General features: G+C 45.2%; 1 protein-coding gene across 2 annotated transcripts in view; it reads left to right on the top strand.

Annotated features, from left to right (window-relative positions):
- Positions 1-21,171, top strand: part of RAB27B (RAB27B, member RAS oncogene family) — a 338,507-nt gene that overhangs the window by 216,071 nt on the left and 101,265 nt on the right. The window contains exon 1 of one of the 2 annotated variants that reach the window (XM_089690091.1): positions 1,351-1,480. The exons of the other annotated variant lie outside the window; for it this stretch is intronic. The gene's annotated coding sequence lies outside the window, so the exon portion shown is untranslated. Of the gene's footprint in view, positions 1-1,350; positions 1,481-21,171 lie in introns of those variants that run through there. 2 annotated transcript variants of the gene reach the window in all.

Genomic DNA, 21,171 nt, shown 5'->3' with positions numbered 1-21,171 from the left:
AGGGGTTATGGAGATTTGAAGGGGGAGGAGATGAGGAGGGGTTATGGAGATGGGGGGGAAGAGATGAGGAGGGGTTATGGAGATTAGAAGGGGGGGAGATGAGGAGGGGTTATGGAGAAGGAGGGGAGATGAGGAGGGGTTATGAAGATTAGAAGGGGGGAGATGAGGAGGGGTATGGAGATTAGAAGGGGGAGGAGATGAGGAGGGGTTATGGAGATGGGGGGGAGGAGATGAGGAAGGGTTATGGAGATGGGGGGAGGAGATGAGGAGGGATTATGGAGATTAGAGGGGGGAGGAGATGAGGAGGGGTTATGGAGATGGAGGGGAGATGAGGAGGGGTTATGTAGATTAGAAGGGGGAGGAGATGAGGAGGGGTTATGGAGATGGAGGGGAGGGGATGAGGAGGGGTTATGGAGATGGGGGGGGAAGGAGATGAGGAGAGATTATGGAGTTGGGGGGAGGAGATGAGGGGTTATGGAGATGAGGAGGGGTTATGGAGATGGGGGAGGAGATGAGGAGGGGTTATGGAGATTAGAAGGGGGAGGAGATGAGGAGGGGTTATGGAGACAGGGGGGAGATGAGGAGGGTTTATGGAAATTAGAAGGGGGAGGAGATGAGGAGGGGTAATGGAGATGGAGGGGAGGAGATGAGAGATTATGGAGATGGGGGGGGGGGGGGGATGAGGAGAGATTATGGAGATGGGGGGGGGGAGATGAGGAGAGATTATGGAGATGGGGGGGAGATGTGGAGGGGTTATGGAGATTAGAAAGGGAAGGAGATGAGGAGAGATTATGGAGATTAGAGGGGGGAGGAGATGAGCAGAGGTTATGAAGATGAGGGGGATGAGGAGGGGTTATGGAGATGGGGGGGAGGGGGAGAAGGGGGTTTCATTTTTACCACTTTCTGACCGCCTATGAACACTACTCAAAATTGTTACAATAGGTAGCGGATGGAGGCGTTCACACTTTGACACTTTGCAACTGCCTCTTTCCATTCTATTGAAACACACCACAACCGCGCCTTAAATGCACTGTACACACGCCTATGGCATTTACAGTGCATTTACAGCGTGGCTGCAAAGCGTCAAAAGTGGCCTTTCCCATGTCTTCCCAACTCTTTTCCATAAACGGGTTGATATAAACCGATGATATTTGAGCAAGGTGGCCCTTTAATGCGCTGCGACTTCTGCGCACAGAATAACCTTTATAAGAACGCCGCATTCCTGCAGTTAAAGGGCACGCACAGTCTCCATGCAGGCTTTGAGTCAGAAGGCAGCGTGTGTTTAGTCGTAACGTGGTTGAGTCACAAGAGAGATTTGCCTGAGGTGAGTTCCTCATATCCGTGTTGGGAGATTGCAAGGCACGCCTTCCCTCTGTGCACGGCACACTCAATGTGCTCAGACACAAGGGTGGTGCCAAGACACACAGGACCTGTTGACGGAACGCTGCAGCCACCATCAGGAGCCCAGGCACTGCAAACGGTGAGTTTCCCTCTAATTCCATTCATTTCTGCAGATAAAGTCTCCTTTTCTTTCCTTTGTGTCCTCTGTGCCTGGCTCCGGTGCTTGGCGCTGCTCTGGAATCAGGTGACAGCTCTCTCCGGGAACTGTCAGATTCATCCTGGATTAAGGAAAAGTTTTTGTGAAGTGTTCGTGGAATTTGGCAGATTCTGCTATGTAAGAAATCTGAACCTTGCCTGCTGTCCGTCTTGGGCCTCTATGACCTGGGGTACGATTGTCGTGGCGTTGTTGGTATTGATATTATGATGCCAGCAGGTAAAGCATATGATATGTGTCCTGAGGAACCTTCTGAGCAGCTGTGAAGCAGCTGGCAGTGCCTGGAGGATAGCAGAAGGTGCCCAGATAATGAGATATAATAGAGGGTTTAAAGAAGAAATCTAGATTTTTGGACAGCTGCTGAACAACAAGAACTTCCAGAGTTCCCGAGTATTGATGAGAAATGATATATGACCCCAACCTGCTGAACATCCCCTTCACCCTTCACTTGTTGGAAACCTTCAAGTGCCAGCATGCCCTACTACACTCGGTCACGGTGGAACTACAAGTCACCTCTCAATTGTTCAAGGCATACATTTTTGTAACAGAGGAACTACAAGTCTGAGAACACCCTTCCGCCTTTTATTTGGTAAATGCAAGCACTAGCATTGGGCCCTAAGGTAGACCTTCACTCCCCTTTTGTTCTTTAATGAATTCTGCACCTCCCTCCTCCTTTAGTGAAATTGCAGATATAATTTTTTAAAAGTGAGTTTTTTTGTGGAGCACAGCCTGCACTTCCACTTTTCTCATCTAGGCCAAAATGATGTGCCCATCTACCCGAAGCCTTCTCAGATTCTCACGTCACGCATCCTAGGAGAACACACTGCTCGTGTGTCACTGCCTCATCTAAACACACTGCTCGTGTGCCACTGTCTCATCTGAACTCACTGCTCGTGTGCTACTGTCTAATCTGAACACACTGCTCATGTGCCACTGTCTCATCTGAACACACTGCTCGTGTGCCACTGCCTCATCAGAATACACTGCTCGTGTGTCACTGCCTCATCTAAACACACTGCTCGTGTGCCACTGTCTCATCTGAACACACTGCTCGTGTGCCACTGTCTCATCTGAACACACTGCTCATGTGCCACTGTCTCATCTGAACACACTGCTCGTGTGCCACTGCCTCATCAGAATACACTGCTCGTGTGCTACTGTCTAATCTGAACACACTGCTCATGTGCCACTGTCTCATCTGAACACACTGCTCGTGTGCCACTGCCTCATCAGAATACACTGCTCGTGCGCCACTGCCTCATCAGAAGACACTGCTCGTGCGCCACTGCCTCATCAGAAGATGCTGCTCGTGTGTCACTGCCTCATCTAAACACACTGCTCGTGTGCCACTGTCTCATCAGAACACACTGCTCGTGTGCCACTGTCTCATCTAAACACACAGCTCGTGTGCCACTGTCTCATCTAAACACACTGCTCGTGTGCCACTGCCTTATCAGAAGACACTGCTCGTGTGCCACTGTCTCATCTAAACACATTGCTCGTGTGCCACTGTCTCATCTAAACACACTGCTCGTGTGCCACTGCCTCATCAGAAGACACTGCTCGTGTGCCACTGTCTTATCTAAACACACTGCTCATGTGCCACTGTCTCATCTGAACACACTGCTCGTGTGCCACTGTCTCATCTAAGCACACTGCTCGTGTGCCACTGTCTCATCTGAACACACTGCTCGTGTGCCACTGTCTCATCTAAGCACACTGCTCGTGTGCCACTATCTCATCTGAACACACTGCTCGTGTGCCACTGTCTCATCTAAGCACACTGCTCGTGTGCCACTGTCTCATCTGAACACACTGCTCGTGTGCCACTGTCTCATCTGAACACACTGCTCGTGTGCCACTGTCTCATCTAAACACACTGCTCGTGTACCACTATCTCATCTGAACACACTGCTCGTGTGCCACTGTCTCATCTAAACACACTGCTCATGTGCCACTATCTCATCAGAAGACACTGCTCGTGTGCCACTGTCTCATCAGAAGACACTGCTCGTGTGCCACTGTCTTATCTAAACACACTGCTCATGTGCCACTGTCTCATCTGAACACACTGCTCGTATGCCACTATCTCATCAGAAGACATTGCTCTTGTGCCACTGCCTCATCAGAAGACACTGCTCGTGTGCCACTATCTCATCAGAAGACACTGCTCTTGTGCCACTGCCTCCTCAGAAGACACTGCTTGTGTGCCACTGCCTCATCCGAACACACTGCCCATGTGCCACTGCCTCATCTGAACACACTGCCCATGTGCCACTGCCTCTTTAGAACACACTGCTTGTGTGCCACTACTTTATCTATGGGGCCATCTACAACAACCTGGAAGAAACAATTGCTTCCCAAAGATGCACGCAAAGATGATGGTGCAGGACCCAGTGTGTGATGGTCTTCAGAAGGAAAATGTTGGATTTGTTGCATGGGTGATTATGTGCTTTGAGGATAACCCAGGAAAGGAGGAGGGTGGAGTTCCTCTTTAAATGGCTTGCTAGTCATTGTAGTTCCACTGTCACTTACTCTAACAGTTGTAGGTTGTCTGAAAATGACTTTATCCTCAGGTTGAACCCTGTAGTAAGGTCCGTTGTTTCTGTCTGCTGAGTTTAATCCTCTATGAAGAGACCGTCTACTCCTCCTGAAGACAATATTTACCTGGCTGTCATGTTGACCTATGAGCTTCAAGCCCAGCTTCAGCTTTTGGACAAATATGAAAAAGTATACAAGGTGTAAAAGTAAAAAAAAAAAAAGTTAGCACTGTAATACTTACCGACTTTCTAGCACTGTACCACAGAGTTACTCGGAGCTTCATCCTCCTTCTGCTTCTATTGTTCCAGGTCGAATGACACCCAATGCCATTCACCCCACTTCCAGCATAGGCTGTCATAGACAACCCCCTTGGGGATGGAGCAGATGGAACCACCTGCTAAAAAGAGGCTGCAGGAGGTGGTAGTAGCACAAAAAAAGATTAAAAAAGCCTGTGATTGTTTATGATACCATAGTGTTTTACAAAGCTATATGTCATTCATTTAGGGTTCACATCTAGTAAACTTCAAGAACAAGTGAACTTTTCAGAGCTTTGCCAAAGAAACGACAGGCAAAGATCAACTGACTAGACACCATTATTGCCTGTCTCTGTGTGGAGGCAGCCATCTTGCTAAAGGCAGGGCTTTGCTTTTTCCTGTCAGTCTCCAGCAAGGAGAACAATAAATGGTGACATCACCAAATCCCCCTCCAAATTTCCAAAGTTTAGCAGTCAGAGGCAGCAGTGCCTTATATCTCACACTGCGGATATGCAGCTATGGGAATATAGGACAGGGAATTTAAGACAAAAACAAATTTGCAAATCTTGTTTTTAGACACAAACACTTCTAGATGTTTCCTGTAGCATAAGTAGTTTTTATTGTTTGAGTTCATTTCCACTCACGAGAGATTATCACTGCTGTGCTGCCTGCTGGAGAGGAAGGTGAACCTGAGGACCTGCAGTGCAAATATCTCTCTGCTACGATTCCATTCACTTTGTGAATCTAGCATTTCTTTAGTCAATGTCAGCCATTCTCAACCAGGGTTCCATGGAACCCTAGGGTTTTTCAGGGGTGGCTAGGGGTTCCTTGAGCTGTGGTTAATTGACCTTTCATGTGAAGGTGCCTGCATAGATCCCGGTCAAAAACCAGCAGCAGGACTGCAAAGGTGTTATTCTTCCCATTAATGTAAGGGACATTTTTCCAATTACCCCTTGATGGAATAATCTTACCAATTACCAGGGGTTTCCTGAGACCTGAAAATGATTTCAAAGGTTCCGCTTGAGAAAAAAAGTTGAGAAAGGTTGCAGTATGTTTACGGAGTGCTTTAGAAAACTTAGGCTGCCAATAGATTTTCAACCAGCCAGGGGGCAAATAAAAAAAAAGCTGACTCACCAACCCACACTAGTGCGATGGATAAAGGAATCATTCCTGCATTTCTATTATATTCTGACAGAGGAAATGCCTCTGAATGAAAATTTTCCAACATTCCCATTTAACAGAAGTCAATTGTTAGATTGACTACTCTAGAGTGGGTACAGTTATAGATGGATCAAAATTTAGCCAGCCCCTGCTGAACTGGCCACATTTCGAACCATCTGTGGTCAGCTTTAATTTCCTTCAGGTAGGGTCCATTCATGGGGGTGACCACTGTCGAAAATCCACAATTCTTAGAATTATCCCCATGCACACAATATTTGCGAACAGCCGTGGCTACCATCGTTGTGGCCAGATTTGTACCCAGTACAAATAAATGTGTGGCGTCACTGCTGTTTATCTATAACCGCTCATCTGAGCCTGACCATCCTTGGACGCAGACAGTTTTTGATCCAGAGGTGGTGTTTCTACTCATATACAAACTAGCAGCAGGTATTCGTCTAGTTTGTATGTGGCCATAGCACAGAGTGCTGCAGTTTCCAGATGTGGCCACCCAGATCTGCCCTTATTTGCCCATCTCTATGGGTCCATAGGATTTACATCTACTTTAATGTTTGTAGGATACAGACATGCATACCTGTCATTATCATGGAAGTGAAACATTTTCAGTAGACAGATTTTTCACGTATTTCAGGGCTCCATGGTAAGTGTACGGCTAGCCTAGAACAAATGTCGACAAACCTGTTATACATGCCTGCAATGGTCTGAATAATGCAAAAAGAAAAATTAAGTTTGTTGCTCATGACAGCCAATCATGTTCCTCCTTTAATTTTCCTGTAATGCCTTGGGAGAGTCAGCTGGAGAATCTACAGTATTTGCTTTGGTCAGCAACAACAGTTCTCTATCTAGACATGTAAAGCTCAACTCTGGCCAAACCTTTTTAGTTGTTAGAGTATTTGGACTTCCACATATCGTACATGTGTGCAGCTAAGTGTGTGCTAAATTTGTATGTTTATTTTTTTTGGTAATTTGTTTTTTTGTGGTTTTTTTTTAGATTCTGATTTTTACTTTTTTTGTATAACTTTATTTGGTTCAAGCTACAGAAAAGTTTTTGAAGCTTTTTTTTAGGATTTGTATTAAAGCAGAGTTCCACAGCTCTGAAGGGATGGTTGTTCCTTCAGAACACATGCGCTGGTGATGTCCCCGACTGCTGTTCCTTAGAATATCTCTTAAACAATGAACGTCCAGAAGATATTCGTTTTACCTACAGGCAAGCTTTATTGTAAGCTTTCCTGTTGATAAAAATCAAAATGCGGGTTTACTACCATTTTAGGTTGTGGATGTGTGGAGTATTTTTGAAAAATAAGGATATAGTTTAGTGTGACTTTAGCCACTTTTCTACCAGAGCCATCTTTTCAGGTTTTGCACACACATTAAAGCAGAGCTCCACCCAAAAGGGGAAATTCCGCTTTAAGGACTGCTCCCCCGCTCCCCATTAAGGATTGGCACCTTTGGGGGGTGGATACCCGAATTTGACAGGTACCCGCTCCCACTTCCGGTCCGATCACCTAGGCGATCAGAAACGAAAGGTGTCCTCCTACCCTCCCTCCCCGCAGTCCTCTGGGACATGTAACAGGTCCCAGAAGACTACAGGACCATTCATGACGCGCAGTGCTACTTGCACATGCGCAGTGGGCACCCGACTGGGAAGCCACAGGCTATCACAGCCGGGTGCCCACACTGAAGATGCCGGCCTCCTGGACTACAGGACAGCCGGTGAAATGGGCTGCGGGGGACACACCACTGGACCGAGGTGCAGGTAAGTGGCTGTTTTTTAAAAGTCAACAGCTACAGTTTTTGTAGCTGCTGGCTTTTATTTTTTGATAGGTTGAGTGCAACTCCGCTTTAAAGCTTGAAAAATAGTTAAAAGTCCCAAACTGAATATATATTTCTGAAAGCAGAGACCCTGGAGAACAAAATGGTGGTAGTTGCAGTTTTGATAATATAATATTAGTCACATGTTTACCAATGGCATATTTTCAGTAAGGATCCACTCACGCGATTCTGCGTGTCACACAGGGCCAGCCCATTCACTTGAATGGGCTACCCTATGCACATGTCATCCGAAAAGAAGCTCTTGCATGTGATTTTTTTTTTAAGACTCGTCTTCCTACAATTGCCACATGACAGTCACAGCAGAATCCCATCATATATAAGGATAATAGCATCCAAGCGCATGATGTGCTTTGTGCTGCGATTGTCATGTGACTTTGAAGCAGGGGCAGACTGACAACTCATGGAGCCCCCGGGCAATAGGGGATCATGGGGCCCCTGTGTCCTTGCCCAAACTCAAAAAAGCCTATGAAAAAGGTACCAGGGGCATCTCATGGGGCCCCCTATTGACCCCGGGCCCACGGGCAGTGCCCGAGTTTCCAAATGATCAGTCCACCCCTGCTTTGAAGTGATTCTACCCGCAATTCCAAATCGGGAAGTGTGAATGGACCCTGGAAAATATATTAAAGTTCATTTTGATTGCACACAGACACTATACAGTATATTACCCACATTTTTTGGAAAAGATAAAAGACAAAGTTGCACCAAGTAATTAGATACCAAACAGACCAAGCCTTAAAATTGGGTGTGCCTGTGAAAAGGCAACAAAAATTGCCCATAGGTGACATTTTGAAAGCCAGAGTTACTCCTGGTTCACATCTATGCGGTTTTCCCGCGGCTGCATTTGCTCGGGCAAACTGAAAGCGCAGGGAAAAGGTCCTTGCAACTTTTCAGAAAACATGGCCTGCATTGAAACCGCATACTACAGTGTGTCCCAGTGCGTGGGGGTGCCATTAGGATTCATGATGCCTCAATGCATCTCCTCATCTGCATCGCGTTTTCAGTGCAGGAAGACCTTGAATGATGACCCTATGTGACAGTATACTGTAATGACAGGTTCTCTTTATTAACCACTTGCCTACCGGGCACTTTTACCCCTTCCTGCCCAGGCCAATTTTCAGCTTTCAGCGCTCTCACATTTTGAATGACAATTGCGCAGTCATGCAACACTGTACCCATATAAAATTTTTATAATTTTTTTCACACAAATAGAGCTTTCTTTTGGTGGTATTTAATTGGCACTGGGTGTTTTATTTTTTTGCACTATAAACAAAAAATGAGCAAAAAATTTTAAAAAAAGTTTTTCTTTGATTCTATTATAAAATTTTGCAAACAGGTAATTTTTCTCCCTCACTGATGTGAGTTGATGAGGCTGCACTGATACACAGCACTGATGTACACTGATAGGCAACACTGATGGGCACTGATAGGCAGCACTGATGGACACTGATGAGATGGCACGGATAGGCAGCACTGATGAGGTGGCACTTATGAGGCGGCACTGGTGGGCATTGATGAGGAGGTGCTGATGATGCTGAACTGAAATGCAGCAATGATGGGCACTTACTGGCAGCACTGACTGGCGGCACTGTTGGGTGGCACTACTGGGCACTGGTGGGAGGCAATGCTGGGCACTGATCATCAGGGCACTGATCATCAGTGCCCTGATGATCAGTGCCGATCTGCTCTGTGACAGTTGCTGGTTATCGGCAGTACTTTCCTCACGTTGTGACACTGTATTTACTCTGTGATCTCCTCTGTCACTGGACACAGCTGATCACGTAGTAAAAGGCCACCGTGATTGGTCTTGCATAAAAATGCAGCATGTCTTAATTTACACATATTGGGATTTTTTTTAGCAAAGACATGGAGAAGAATAAATTTTGTCCTAAATTTATGACGAAATTTGATTTTTTTAATTTTTATACTGGACATGTTTAATAGCGAAAAGTCAAAAATATTGTTTTTTTTTTCAAAATAGTTTTTTTTGTTTATAGTGCAAAAAATAAAAACCACACAGGCGATTAAATACCACCGAAAAAAAAGCTCCATTTGTGGGAAAAAAGGACATAAATTTCATTTGGGTGTAGCGTTGCATGACCACGCAATTGTCAGTTAAAGTACCGCAGCGCCGTAGTGCAAAAAATGGCCTGGTCAGGAAGGGGGGGAGGGAAATCCTCTGGAGGGCAAGTGGTTGAAAAAAACTAGACTACTTGTTTAGCTTGTGACCATCAGATCATTTCCTGCAACTGCAACTGTTCCATTTTGTACCAGCTCCCCCCCCTTTAGATTGTAAGCTCCACAAGGAGGGCCTTCCTATTTTCTTCTGTATTTAATTGTATTGTCTCCATTTATATTGTAAAGTGCTGAGCAAACTGTTGACGCTATATAAATCCTGTATAATAATAATAATAATTAGACTTAAGTGTGGACATTTTGCTCATAGCATGAGTAGGTTCAGCTTGCTACTGACATTTATCCTGTCTGGGTTAACACTGTAGACCATGTACAATCTCTAAGGATATCAAACACTCACAATGTACCCGGTAACCAGACAGTATCAGATTATTGCCTGTAATATACTTAAAGCGGAGTTTTACCCAAAAGTGGAAACTCCGCTTGTTTGGCTTATCTGGTTTTGACAGGTACCGTCTCCCACCTGTGGCTCAGTTCGCCGCAGCCCTCCCACCCCCCGCTGCCCTCTGGAAAACTCAATAGGTCCCAGAGGACTGCGGCTTATTCACAAAGTGCAATGTGATTCACACATGTGCATTAGGAAACCGGCTGTGAAGCTGAAAGGTTTCCCTTAGATGGAAGCGCCAGCAGCCGACTGAAGGATCGGTCAGGGTGAGGACACTGCTGGATCACTGGACAAGTACCGTAAGTGCCCGAATAATAAAAGTCAGCAGCCACAGTATTTATAGCTGCTGACTTTGAATTTTTGGTTTTTTTTGGGGGGGGGGGCAGAACTCCGCTTTAGTAGAGTAAATGTAACAGAATCTAATATATAGGTGAGCGCTGGGGATATCTGGGGAGCAGCTAGCACACAACGTGAAGGTAACAACCCCCTTGAATAGTATATGTCAGAAAGTGCAGCACTGAAAAAAAAAAAAATAAATATATATATATATATACCGTATTTTCCAGCGTATAAGACGACTTTGTAACCCATGGCAATCTTCTCAAAAGTCGGGGGTCGTCTTATACGCCGGTATACGGCGTGCTGACACTTCCGAGCCGGTGTAGCCAGGGGCTTATTTGCCTAGGGCGGCACTTTTTAGGGGGGCGGCGCGGTGCCACTGCCCCCCCTTCCAACGTAAGGGACACTTAAGTACAGGGGCGGGCAGGGGGCTGCTGTTTCTTACCTGGCTCCGGTCCCAGTCCCACGATGATCCAGTCCAGGAAGCGCGGGTGCTCCTTCATTCAGTTCGGCCACTCCCTCACTCGATGTTCGCGCGGCTGTTCGGCTCCGCCTCCTCACCGGTGATTGGGCGCCAGAACTGTAACTCAGGAAAGGCACACAGGCGACCAATCACCTGTGAGGAGGCGGAGCCGAGGGGCCCCGCGAACATCAAGTGAGGGAGCGGCCGGTAAGTGTGCCGTGCAGATGGTGCTGCTGCAACCACATATGCTGGCTGCAGCAGCACCCTGCTGGAACAGGGGTCAGCAAGTGTCATTGGTGTCAGTGGGAGGAATAGTGCCCCATCATTGGTGTCACTGATTCTAATGATGGGGCATTATTCCTCCCGCTGACACCAACAATGGGGCACTATTTCTCCCCCCTCTGACACCAAAGATGGGGCACTATTCCTCCCCCCCACTGACACCAAGGATGGGGCACTATTCCTCCCCCCCACTGACACCAACGATGGGGCACTATTCCTCCCCCCCACTGACACCAACGATGGGGCACTATTCCCCCCCAACTGACACCAACGATGGGGCACTATTCCTCCCCCCCCACTGACACCAACAATGGGGCACTATTCCTCCCCCCCCACTGACACCAACGATGGGGCACTATTCCTCCCCCCCACTGACACCAACGATGGGGCACTATTCCCCCTCCCCACTGACACCAACAATGGGGCACTATTCCTCCCCCACTGACACCAACGATGGGGCACTATTCCTCCTCCCACTGACACCAACGATGGAGCACTATTCCACCCCCCACTGACACCAATGATGGAACACTTTTCCTTCCCCCACTGACACCAATGATGGGGCACTATTCCTCCCACTGACACTAATGACGGGGCACTATTCCTCCCACTGATACCAATGATGGGGCACTATTCCTTTCACTGACACCAAAGATGGGGCACTGTTCCCCCACTGATACCAATGATGGGACATTATTCCTCCCACTGACACCAATGATGGGGCACTATTCCTCTCACGGACACCTATGATGGGGCACAATTCTTCCCACTGACACCAGTGCTGGGGCACTATTTCTCCCACTGACACTGATGGAGTACTATTCCTCCCACTGACACTAATGATGGGGTACCATCATTGGTGTCAGTGGGAGGATAGTGTCCCATTATTGGTGTCAGTGGGAGGAATAGTGCCTCATCATTGGTGTCAGAGCAAGGAATTGTGCCCCATCGTAGGTGTCAGTGGGAGGAATAGCACCCCATCATTGGAATACCATACTGAAATACCATACCATATTGAAATCAAATCTGATGTTTTTTAATTTTTATTTGGTGTGCGTTGGAAGAGGGGTAGTCTTATATGGCGAGTATAGCCCAAACCCTATATTTTAACAGGAAAAGTAAGGGGTCATCTTATACGCCGGAAAATACGGTATATATACATATTGCGGAATGGTAAAGTGCAACACATAAAAGTGCAAAAAAAAATTTGTAAATCTAAAAATCAAACAATATGGTAACGTGCATCATAAATGTAATGAGCTGAGTGAATCAAGTAAAATCATGAAAATATCAGCTAAACAGCTCAAAAAGAAATTGGCAAACAATAAAGTGTATCACGGGCAGAATCTAAATAGAATAATGTCCATGGTGATCCGTGAATAAAGTGCAGTAGTAAATGATGTTACAATAAACATATAAAATATTAGATATATAAATAGGATAAAACGCGACATCAATGTCCGTGGTTAAACGTGCTATTTATGTAGTCAAATGTCCATAAATGGAAGTAATTGTCCGTAAAATCATAAGGCGCAGTATGATAAAGGTGCAGGGTGCAAATGTACTGATGATCACACAAAAGAATCTACCACCTCTCTCGGATGTACACTCACCAGATGAAAACTGGTAACAGGCAATCAAGCATTAAAAATCTGAGAATGGAAGGCGGCCAAAGGGTTAAACTGGGCCAAATTCTTCTTGGACACTCGGATGGGAAGTCAGCCCTTGTCCGAGATGGCCACCGTTACGACCATCGGCAGCGGCGGCGTGACGTCAGCAAATGGCGGCTCTATCCTCAGGGGTACGCCTATGCACAAGAAACCCGTTGGGTGGAGCCACCATTTGCTGATGTCACGCCACCGCTGCCGATGGAGTATAGGACAACTGTTTTTTTTGTTGTTTTTTTTTAATCAAAGATTAGTTTTATGCCAATGCTGCCATACCCCTATATGCGAGGAGTGATTTTTAATGATAGGTCTGCTTTAATGTCACCCTTAATCTTAAAGAGTAACTCCACTTTTGTGAGAAAAAACATGTTATTTCAGATTCCTATCTGTTTCTGCTGTGAAGAAAAAGCTATATGTTCAACCATATCCTTGAAATACTGATTCCGGAATGGAGTGTCTGTGTTTAGTCTAATCAGCCGATGCACTCTGTGTTCCAGTGAGGAAATTGGCAGGGTCTGCATTCCTGTGATTAACCCTTTGGGAGCATCTAACCAAAAATGAAACTTTTGTTGCAGAGGATGCCTAAAATATGACTTGTATCTTAGTGCAGTCTTCCTGGAAAAATCAGTGAGCCAATCACACAAGCAGGAAATTACATTTTTAGAGGCGTTCTCTATACCGTCTGTGTACAGAACACCTTCGGGTTGCCATATTATACAGAAAATCACAGCATTGCAGATTGAAAAGGAAAGGTAATTTTTAATAATATTTAATTTTATATACTATATTTTTTTTTTCATTTGCTATATTGTTTAAACACAAAAGTGGAATTACCCTTTAAGGGGCATACGCATAAATCAGTGAATATGACATTCACTGCAGGTGAATTTTCCTAGTGCATGTTTTAAAAACAAGGAGTGATTCACCACCAGGGAGTATCACATTCACCTCTTTATAAATTTCACACGAATGCAAGAATTGTTGAAAGAAAGGATTTCAATGCTAAGTGGGAATGGACCTGTCCTAATTAGACGCTCCCATGATAGCTTGTGTCCTGTGTATTTTATCAGGCTATTTGATTGCCTATGTTGTGCCTTCTTAATAGGAAACAGAATGTGTATCTGGCGGGTCCTTATTGCTCAGTCATCCAGAAGTTCAGGTCAGTTATTGATAGGCAGACTCATGTGCTCTTCACATTACCGGCCCATTATGTTTACTTCAAGACCAGAATTCCAGGTATAGTCAGAGCTGCCAACTCGAGATGTATTTTTTTTATCGACAAAGGCCAAAAACACGATGGGCTACTAACGTGACTATTACGGTATGGAACCGCGCAGTCAGAGAAAGGTCTCATTTTTACCCCAGCGCTTTACTAGTAAATTGGTAGGTTGCCCTTTAGATCTCCAAACTACAGCACAGGGGCCAAATATGGCCCACTGCAAGATTTTATGATGTAAGAGGACACTCTGATAGGAATCCTAATGTAAGTTGGGACTGTGATGTGGACTCTCATGTAAGTGGGGATTGCAATGGGAACTGCCAGGTAAGGGGAGGACTCTGATGTAAGGGTGACTTCAATGTAAAAGGGACTTTGATGGGGACTGTGATGTGAGAAGGGTCTGGTTGGGTTATTGATGGAAGGGTGGACGCTGATGGACTAAAGTTTGTTTGAAATTTCTTTGCTTTGCTTTACTGATGTTTTGCTTTTCTGTTGTTCTAAATCAGTGGTCTCCAAACTGCAGCTCAGGGGCTAGATGTCACCCTTGGCTTGGGGCACTATTCCACCAACTGACACCATCTATGGGGCACTGTTCCACCAAATGACACCATCTCTGGGGCACTATTCCACCAACTGACACCATCTATGGGGCACTGTTCCACCAACTGACACCATCTATGGGGCACTATTCCACCAACTGACACCATCTATGGGGCACTATTCCACCAACTGACACCATCTATGGGGCACTGTTCCACCAACTGACACCATCTATGGGGCACTATTCCACCAACTGACACCATCTATGGGGCACTGTTCCACCAACTGACACCATCTCTGGGGCACTATTCCACCAACTGACACCATCTCTGGGGCACTATTCCACCAACTGACACCATCTATGGGGCACTGTTCCACCAAATGACACCATCTCTGGGGCACTATTCCACCAACTGACACCATCTATGGGGTACTATTCAACCAACTGACACCATCTATGGGGCACTGTTGCACCAACTGACACCATCTCTGGGGCACTATTCCACCAACTGACACCATCTATGGGGCACTGTTCCACCAAATGACACCATCTCTGGGGCACTATTCCACCAACTGACACCATCTATGGGGCACTATTCCTCCCACTGACAGCATTGATGGGACACTATTCTTCCCATGGACACCAACGATATGGCACTATTCCTTTCATTCAAACCAATGATGGGGCATTGCTTATGCCCACTGATGCTGGGGCACGCTCTATCCCCCCTTAAGTCTGAAGAACAGACCCCTGTTCTAAATGATATTATACTGATTGCAAAAAACGCCAAGTAAAAAACGTATCAATTCATTTCAATTTGATTTGTTCATTGATAAAACTGATTTTTACGGCCCATGGATTATTGTAAATTTTTGATGCGGCATTCATACTGAAACTTTTGGAGACCGCTGCATTAGAGCAAAGGTTCCCAAACTTATTTGGACTAATGCCTCCTTTCCAGAAAAAAAATACTCAGGGCCCCCCTAGAAATTTACCTTTTTAAGCAAACAAAATGATGCAGTGACAAGTTTGCAATCTTTTATGTATTTGTATTTCTACCTAGAGGAAATATGAATGTAGATGTACTTACTTGATACTCCATTCCTCCCTGCACAGAACTGGTCCCTGCAGCTTCTGCACCACTCTAGCGGTCTTGAGTCTTGACATCATCAAACCCAGAGCAGCACCCATAGTCCTCCTCTGGATGTTAGGACACAAGGAACAGTCCACCACTGGATCGTAGGGGAGTGCCATTTGCCAAGGTAGCAGAGGATAGTGTGAGAAAAAGATTTTCTCATCTCCACTGGACAAGACGAGCACTTAACCTTTGCTGTGCAGGCACAGCCCCACTGCAAGGGATCTATTATTTTTACCAGAGTTGGGCTTTAAAACTTGTCAACTTAAGCACTGATTGGTTATAACTTGCATTTTGTGGGTTTATTTGGAAAAGAAAGTAATCACTACAACTCTGACTCTTTGTCACACAAGAGATGAAGCATGTTAAACAAAATTCTTTCTTTATGCTTCCACTGCCCCCTTATTTTTATTCAGTGTCCCCCAATTGCACCCAATGCTACTACCGGCCCTCTGGATCATTCCAGCAACCCCCAGGAGGTGGTATTTCCCACTTTGGGAAGCATTGCATTAGAGCACACTGAAGATTCCCATTACTTGGGGAAGTGCCACAGAAAAAGTGCTTTAAGCAGTGTCCCTGTTCTAAATTCAAAATTTACAGCTAGGCAGGAGTCAGCTTGAGCTTGTTTGTTAATGTTACCTGGGCTTGTTGAGTTTTCCCTAAGACCAGTACATTGCTTCTGCCTGCTACTGGCGAGTGTTCTCTAGTAGGCAGATTGAAAAGATAAAATGTTATAGGTTATGAATATTTATTTCACACTGACCAATCACTAAGAGGATTATGCCTGTGATGTGAGCCTGGAAAAAGAAAATATATATTTGTGGAGACTTTCTTGAAGGCTCTTCCCTCCCAAGTTTGCTTGGAGCGCATGTGTGTGAGAGGGATCCAGTCATTGCCTCCCAGACTTGGGGAGGATGGGAAGGATCCAGAGGTTCTTCGCCTCCCAGGCTTGCTTCCTGGGGAGGATGGGAAAAATCCAGAGGTTCTTTGCTCCCCAGACTTGCTTCCTGGAGAGGATGGGAAGAATCCAGAGGTCCTTTGCTTCCAAAGTTTGCTTTCTTGAGAGAATGGGAAGCATCTGGAGGTTCTTTGCCTCCCAGACTTGCTTCCTGAGGAGGTTGGGAAGAATCCAGAGGTTCTTTGCCTCCCAGGTTTGCTTTATGGAGAGGATGGGAAGAATCTAGAGGTTCTTTGCCTCCGAGACTTACTTCCTAGGGAGGTTGGGAAGAATCTGGAGGTCCTTTGCCTCCCAGACCGGTTGCCTACGGAGAACACAGTTCATGGTCCAGGGACTGGAAATGGGCCTATGCCAGGACCTGGGAATTACAGGAAGGCAGCAAGTCACAAGTGGGGATGAATTAGGATGTACAGGATGAGTAGGGGTGAGCCTGTGTTCATCCAAACTTGGAAGGCAGCTGTAAATGCCAGGCAATGAGCTGCAGGCTGGGTATGCTAACCCCCCTCCCCCCACCACCCCCATGCAGCTGCCATGTGGTCATATTAGGTCAATGATGTCACAAGCATCTGCACCCCTTTGTTTATGTGCCACTGTGGAACGGGGAATCTGCCACCCGCAGCTCATTGGCCTGAACTGCTGCCAACTAAGAACAGATATGTATGATTGTGCCAGCTCTGATCAGGCATCTTAGTCCAGGAAGTAGATGGTGACCATGGATGGTGCCTGAACAGAAATAGCTCTGTCCTTTTGGAGAGAAAAGCAAGCGAACGTATAGTCAAGGGGGATACTATGATCTCTATGAGAGGAAATAAATACCTGTAAATATTATACTTTACGCAGTATGCATGTACTTAATGTGAAAAAATATATCTAAAGCCAAGTCCACTTTCATATAAATGTCGGCCTAGGCCATAGGAAAAAAACACAAAGGCTGAAGAAAAACAAAGCTCCCAGATCAATAGTTATTTCTTGCTGTTCAAATCTAATAATCAGTGTTTATTTAGTATGTCATTCTCGCAGTGTGTTTAACATATTGCTTTTTGGTCTTCTGAGATGTGTTTTCTCCGCCCAAGATGAGTGTCTTCCACATGCTGGAATTCTTTTGATTACGGCTGCAATTCCCGGCTCTGTGAATTAGTGTCATTAGAATGCTCACAGCACCATTGGAAGGAATTTGTCCCAAGGCGTCTTATGTTGGAGGAGGATGAGATGCATTGTGGTGAGAATATACCCTGCACGCGCTCAAGAACCGAGCTTCTGTTTTCAACTGTGAAGAACACAAAATTGTCAATGGTTTGCTTGAATGTGGATGGACTTGTTTGGCTTTCCTGTGATCCTGGCAGACTAGCTCATGTTGGTTCAGGTCCTCAAGAACTGGCAACAAATTGGACCTTCCATTGTCATGTTTTTGTGCTCTGATGAGCTACCTATCCTCAAGTTTTATCTTTTTAAATGAGCAAAAAATTCAGTCAAGACGTTGTTTAGAACGTAAGCATACTGAACTTTGTTAAAGAGTTAAAAGGGTCAGTCCACCCAAATGTTTTATTTTAAACAATTCAAGGAAAATTATTTTTTCCCCCATGCAGTAAGGATGTGCCCACTCTGCACATGTTAACTGATTGTTTTTGTGTAGGGGTGAGGAGAGCAAAGATATACTTACCTAATCCGCTGATCCTTACAGCGCAAGACTGGTCCCTGCCACTCCTGCCCCCCTGCACGCTAGCGATCTTGTGAATGGCCTGTTCCTGATGTCATTACGGCCATAAACCTGCTCTGGACATGAAGACAGCAGGAACAGTCCACCACTGGGCGTGGGGGAGTGCTGTTTTCCAGAGGACTTGGTAAGTATAGCCTTTTACTGCACCCCTGGAGAAAATGAGCAGTTAACTCATGTAGTACAGGCACAGCCCCACTGTATGGGAGAAAAGGAGTTTTTATGGAGTTCTACTTTAAGTGGATCTTGGTAATCTGAGTCAACCACTGGCTTCTTGTATGTTTTGGTTACTCCTAAAGTGAGTTCTTGGAGTTTTAGGTGTTCTATTTCACCTTTGTGTGATCCAGCTTTTGTTGTTCAAGTGAACCTATAGTAGACATTAAAGGCAAAGTGACAGCGTTTGTGTAAAGCCTATCCCCTGACAACTATATATTTACCTCTAAATGCCTAGCAGTGGCTGTTCACATTTGAGGCCCCCATTAGCTCATAGGTTGTCACCAAAGGGCTGAACATAATGTTCCTTATATGTAATGCTTGAGAGGGCTGTCAGAAACTGCAGACAGATATATATATATATATATATATATATATATATATAATACAGAAAACGAGGGTCAGAGAGTGTGGACATGATATGTTTTTGGGTGGTGTTATGCTGCAGAAGACAATACAAAACTGGGTATAGGTTACATGAGGCCAGTAGATATCAATGCTATTACCCTACTCAATGTTCCTCCTACAGACAGATGAGATTCAAAGGCTGAGGACCGCACATGAAATACCAAAGGGCCGCAGGTTGAACACCAGGGGCCTAAGGTTTTCTAGGTATGACCAACACTGGGCAGATCATGATGCAGCATTTACGTCAAGAAAGGGAAGTACTTCAGTTACTGCTAAGCTTTATTTGTGACCCTCAATTTGAGCATAGTTCAATTTGTATAAATCATAAAAATTTGTTAACACACAGAAAAAAGGGGATCTTATGGTACAGTTGGTAAGCTTTACCAATATACAATATATACATGCATAATATGTATACATGATAGGTTTTACCTGATTACCTCTTTGCCACCAGGAGCAATGACTAATAACCAATACATCTAGATATAGTAGATTATGTGACAACTCCCCTTCCTCGCACGTGACAGCACTGGTGTTTGCCAGTTTACCTTTCATTCACCACTGTGGAGAGAGTCCTCTGTTCTATGTAAGCAACTACTGAGATAGACTTGGAGCTTACATGGGCTTTTTTTTTTCATTCCCATTAATGCTTAACATAGCTTAACATAGCACTGGGAGAACAAAGGGAAGGTGAATAGAAGATACTTTAAACAGAACTAAACTCTGTGTATACTTACCTCCGCTCCAGTAATTTAACACCTGTCCACCAGCATCAATGTCTTCTCCCTGGCTTCTCCCAGGTTCGGAGTCTTCAGGGGAGAAGATGTTGGCTGGAGAAAAGATGTTAGTAGAGCAGTGGTAAGTATAGATAGGGTTTAGTTCTTCTATAAAGTCAGCCCCGTAGCACCTTACACTCTTGATGGTTTCTCCTGGGTTTGGGGAGTTAATTAATCTCTGAGCAGATGCCAGGGCTGTAAAGAAGATTGCCAGGAGGAAGGTAAGAGGCCTGTATTGCAGAAGGGACATTGTGGGGCATTTTATCGAAGAGTGGTGCAGGCTTCTGTTGTTGCTCCAAATTAAGAAAAGATGTGTAAGCTCACATCCTGTATGCCAGGTTCTACCTGGCCACGATCCGCGGCAGTTTTTTATATTAAAAACTGCCTTGATCCCTCTGTTAAGTTGATGTAGGACCTGTACCAGTTTCTTTTTCACTCTGAAACAGAAACTTGCGTCGGTGGCACAGATGAACCTGAAACATGCTGGTAATGTGGTGCATGTCACTTGCACTACTTTCCTAGAAGTTTAAGTAATTCCCTGGTCTGTGTTTCTTCAGTAAGGACCAATTCCCACTTAGTACATTATACTCTGGATAAAACACGTCTGCTGGTGTACACTGTTAGCAAGAATTGCAATGCATTGCACTGGTTACCTTTTTGTGTACTGCTGTAAATATAAACCCTGTCCTATGTTTTTCAGTGCACACCAAAGTAGCATGTAGGAATAAGTGTGACCAGCCTATTGGATTAGGGTGTGCACCCCAAATTTCAAAATATATACACAGACACACACACTCTTATAAATAAATGTAAACAAACATTTTAAAATGTATAAAAACATGGACAGTGTCAGTAGGGCAGAAGATGGTGTCAGTAGAGCAGTGGATGGTGTCAGTAGGGCAGTAGATGGTGTCAGTAGAGCAGTGGATGATGTCAATAAAGCAATGGATGATGTCAGTAATGAAGTGGATGGTCCCAGTAGGGCAGTGGATGGTGTCAGTAGGTCAGAGGTTGGTGTAAGTAGAGCAGTTGATGGTATCAGTAGGGCAGAAGACTTTGTCGGTAGGGCAGAGGACGGTGTCAGTAGAACAGTGGATGGTGTCAGTAGGGCATAATTGTAATATTTTTTTATTTTTTACAATTTGATTATTTTTAATATTTTTTACAATATTGTTTTGTCTTGTTTTTTTACAATTTTTTTAGGAGCCCCCTTGGGGGCTATGGTAAAATATTAGGGGTCTAAAAAGACTCCTGATGTCTCAGATTTGAGATGGAGAAGGGGACTGAGGACAGAGATTGCCCAGTTCCTTTCTGTGCAGCCTCAGCTGCACTGGAGAGTGAATGAATTGGAAGTGCTCTGCACTAAGGTGTCCGTTTATGACACAGAATAGCTGCGATTCAACAGATCTCAGCTATTCTCTGGTCATTCACAGTTTATGACACTCAGGAGATCATGTCAGCCCTTCTCTGGAGATCTGTGTTCTCCCTCCAGATTCTTCAGCCCAGAGCTGGAGAA

The sequence above is a fragment of the Staurois parvus genome, unplaced genomic scaffold (assembly GCF_062004578.1).
Source record: "Staurois parvus isolate SC_StPar_1 unplaced genomic scaffold, SC_StPar_1.0 ptg000513l, whole genome shotgun sequence".
NCBI lineage: Eukaryota > Metazoa > Chordata > Amphibia > Anura > Ranidae > Staurois > Staurois parvus.
This window is presented reverse-complemented; position numbering and strand designations above follow the sequence as displayed.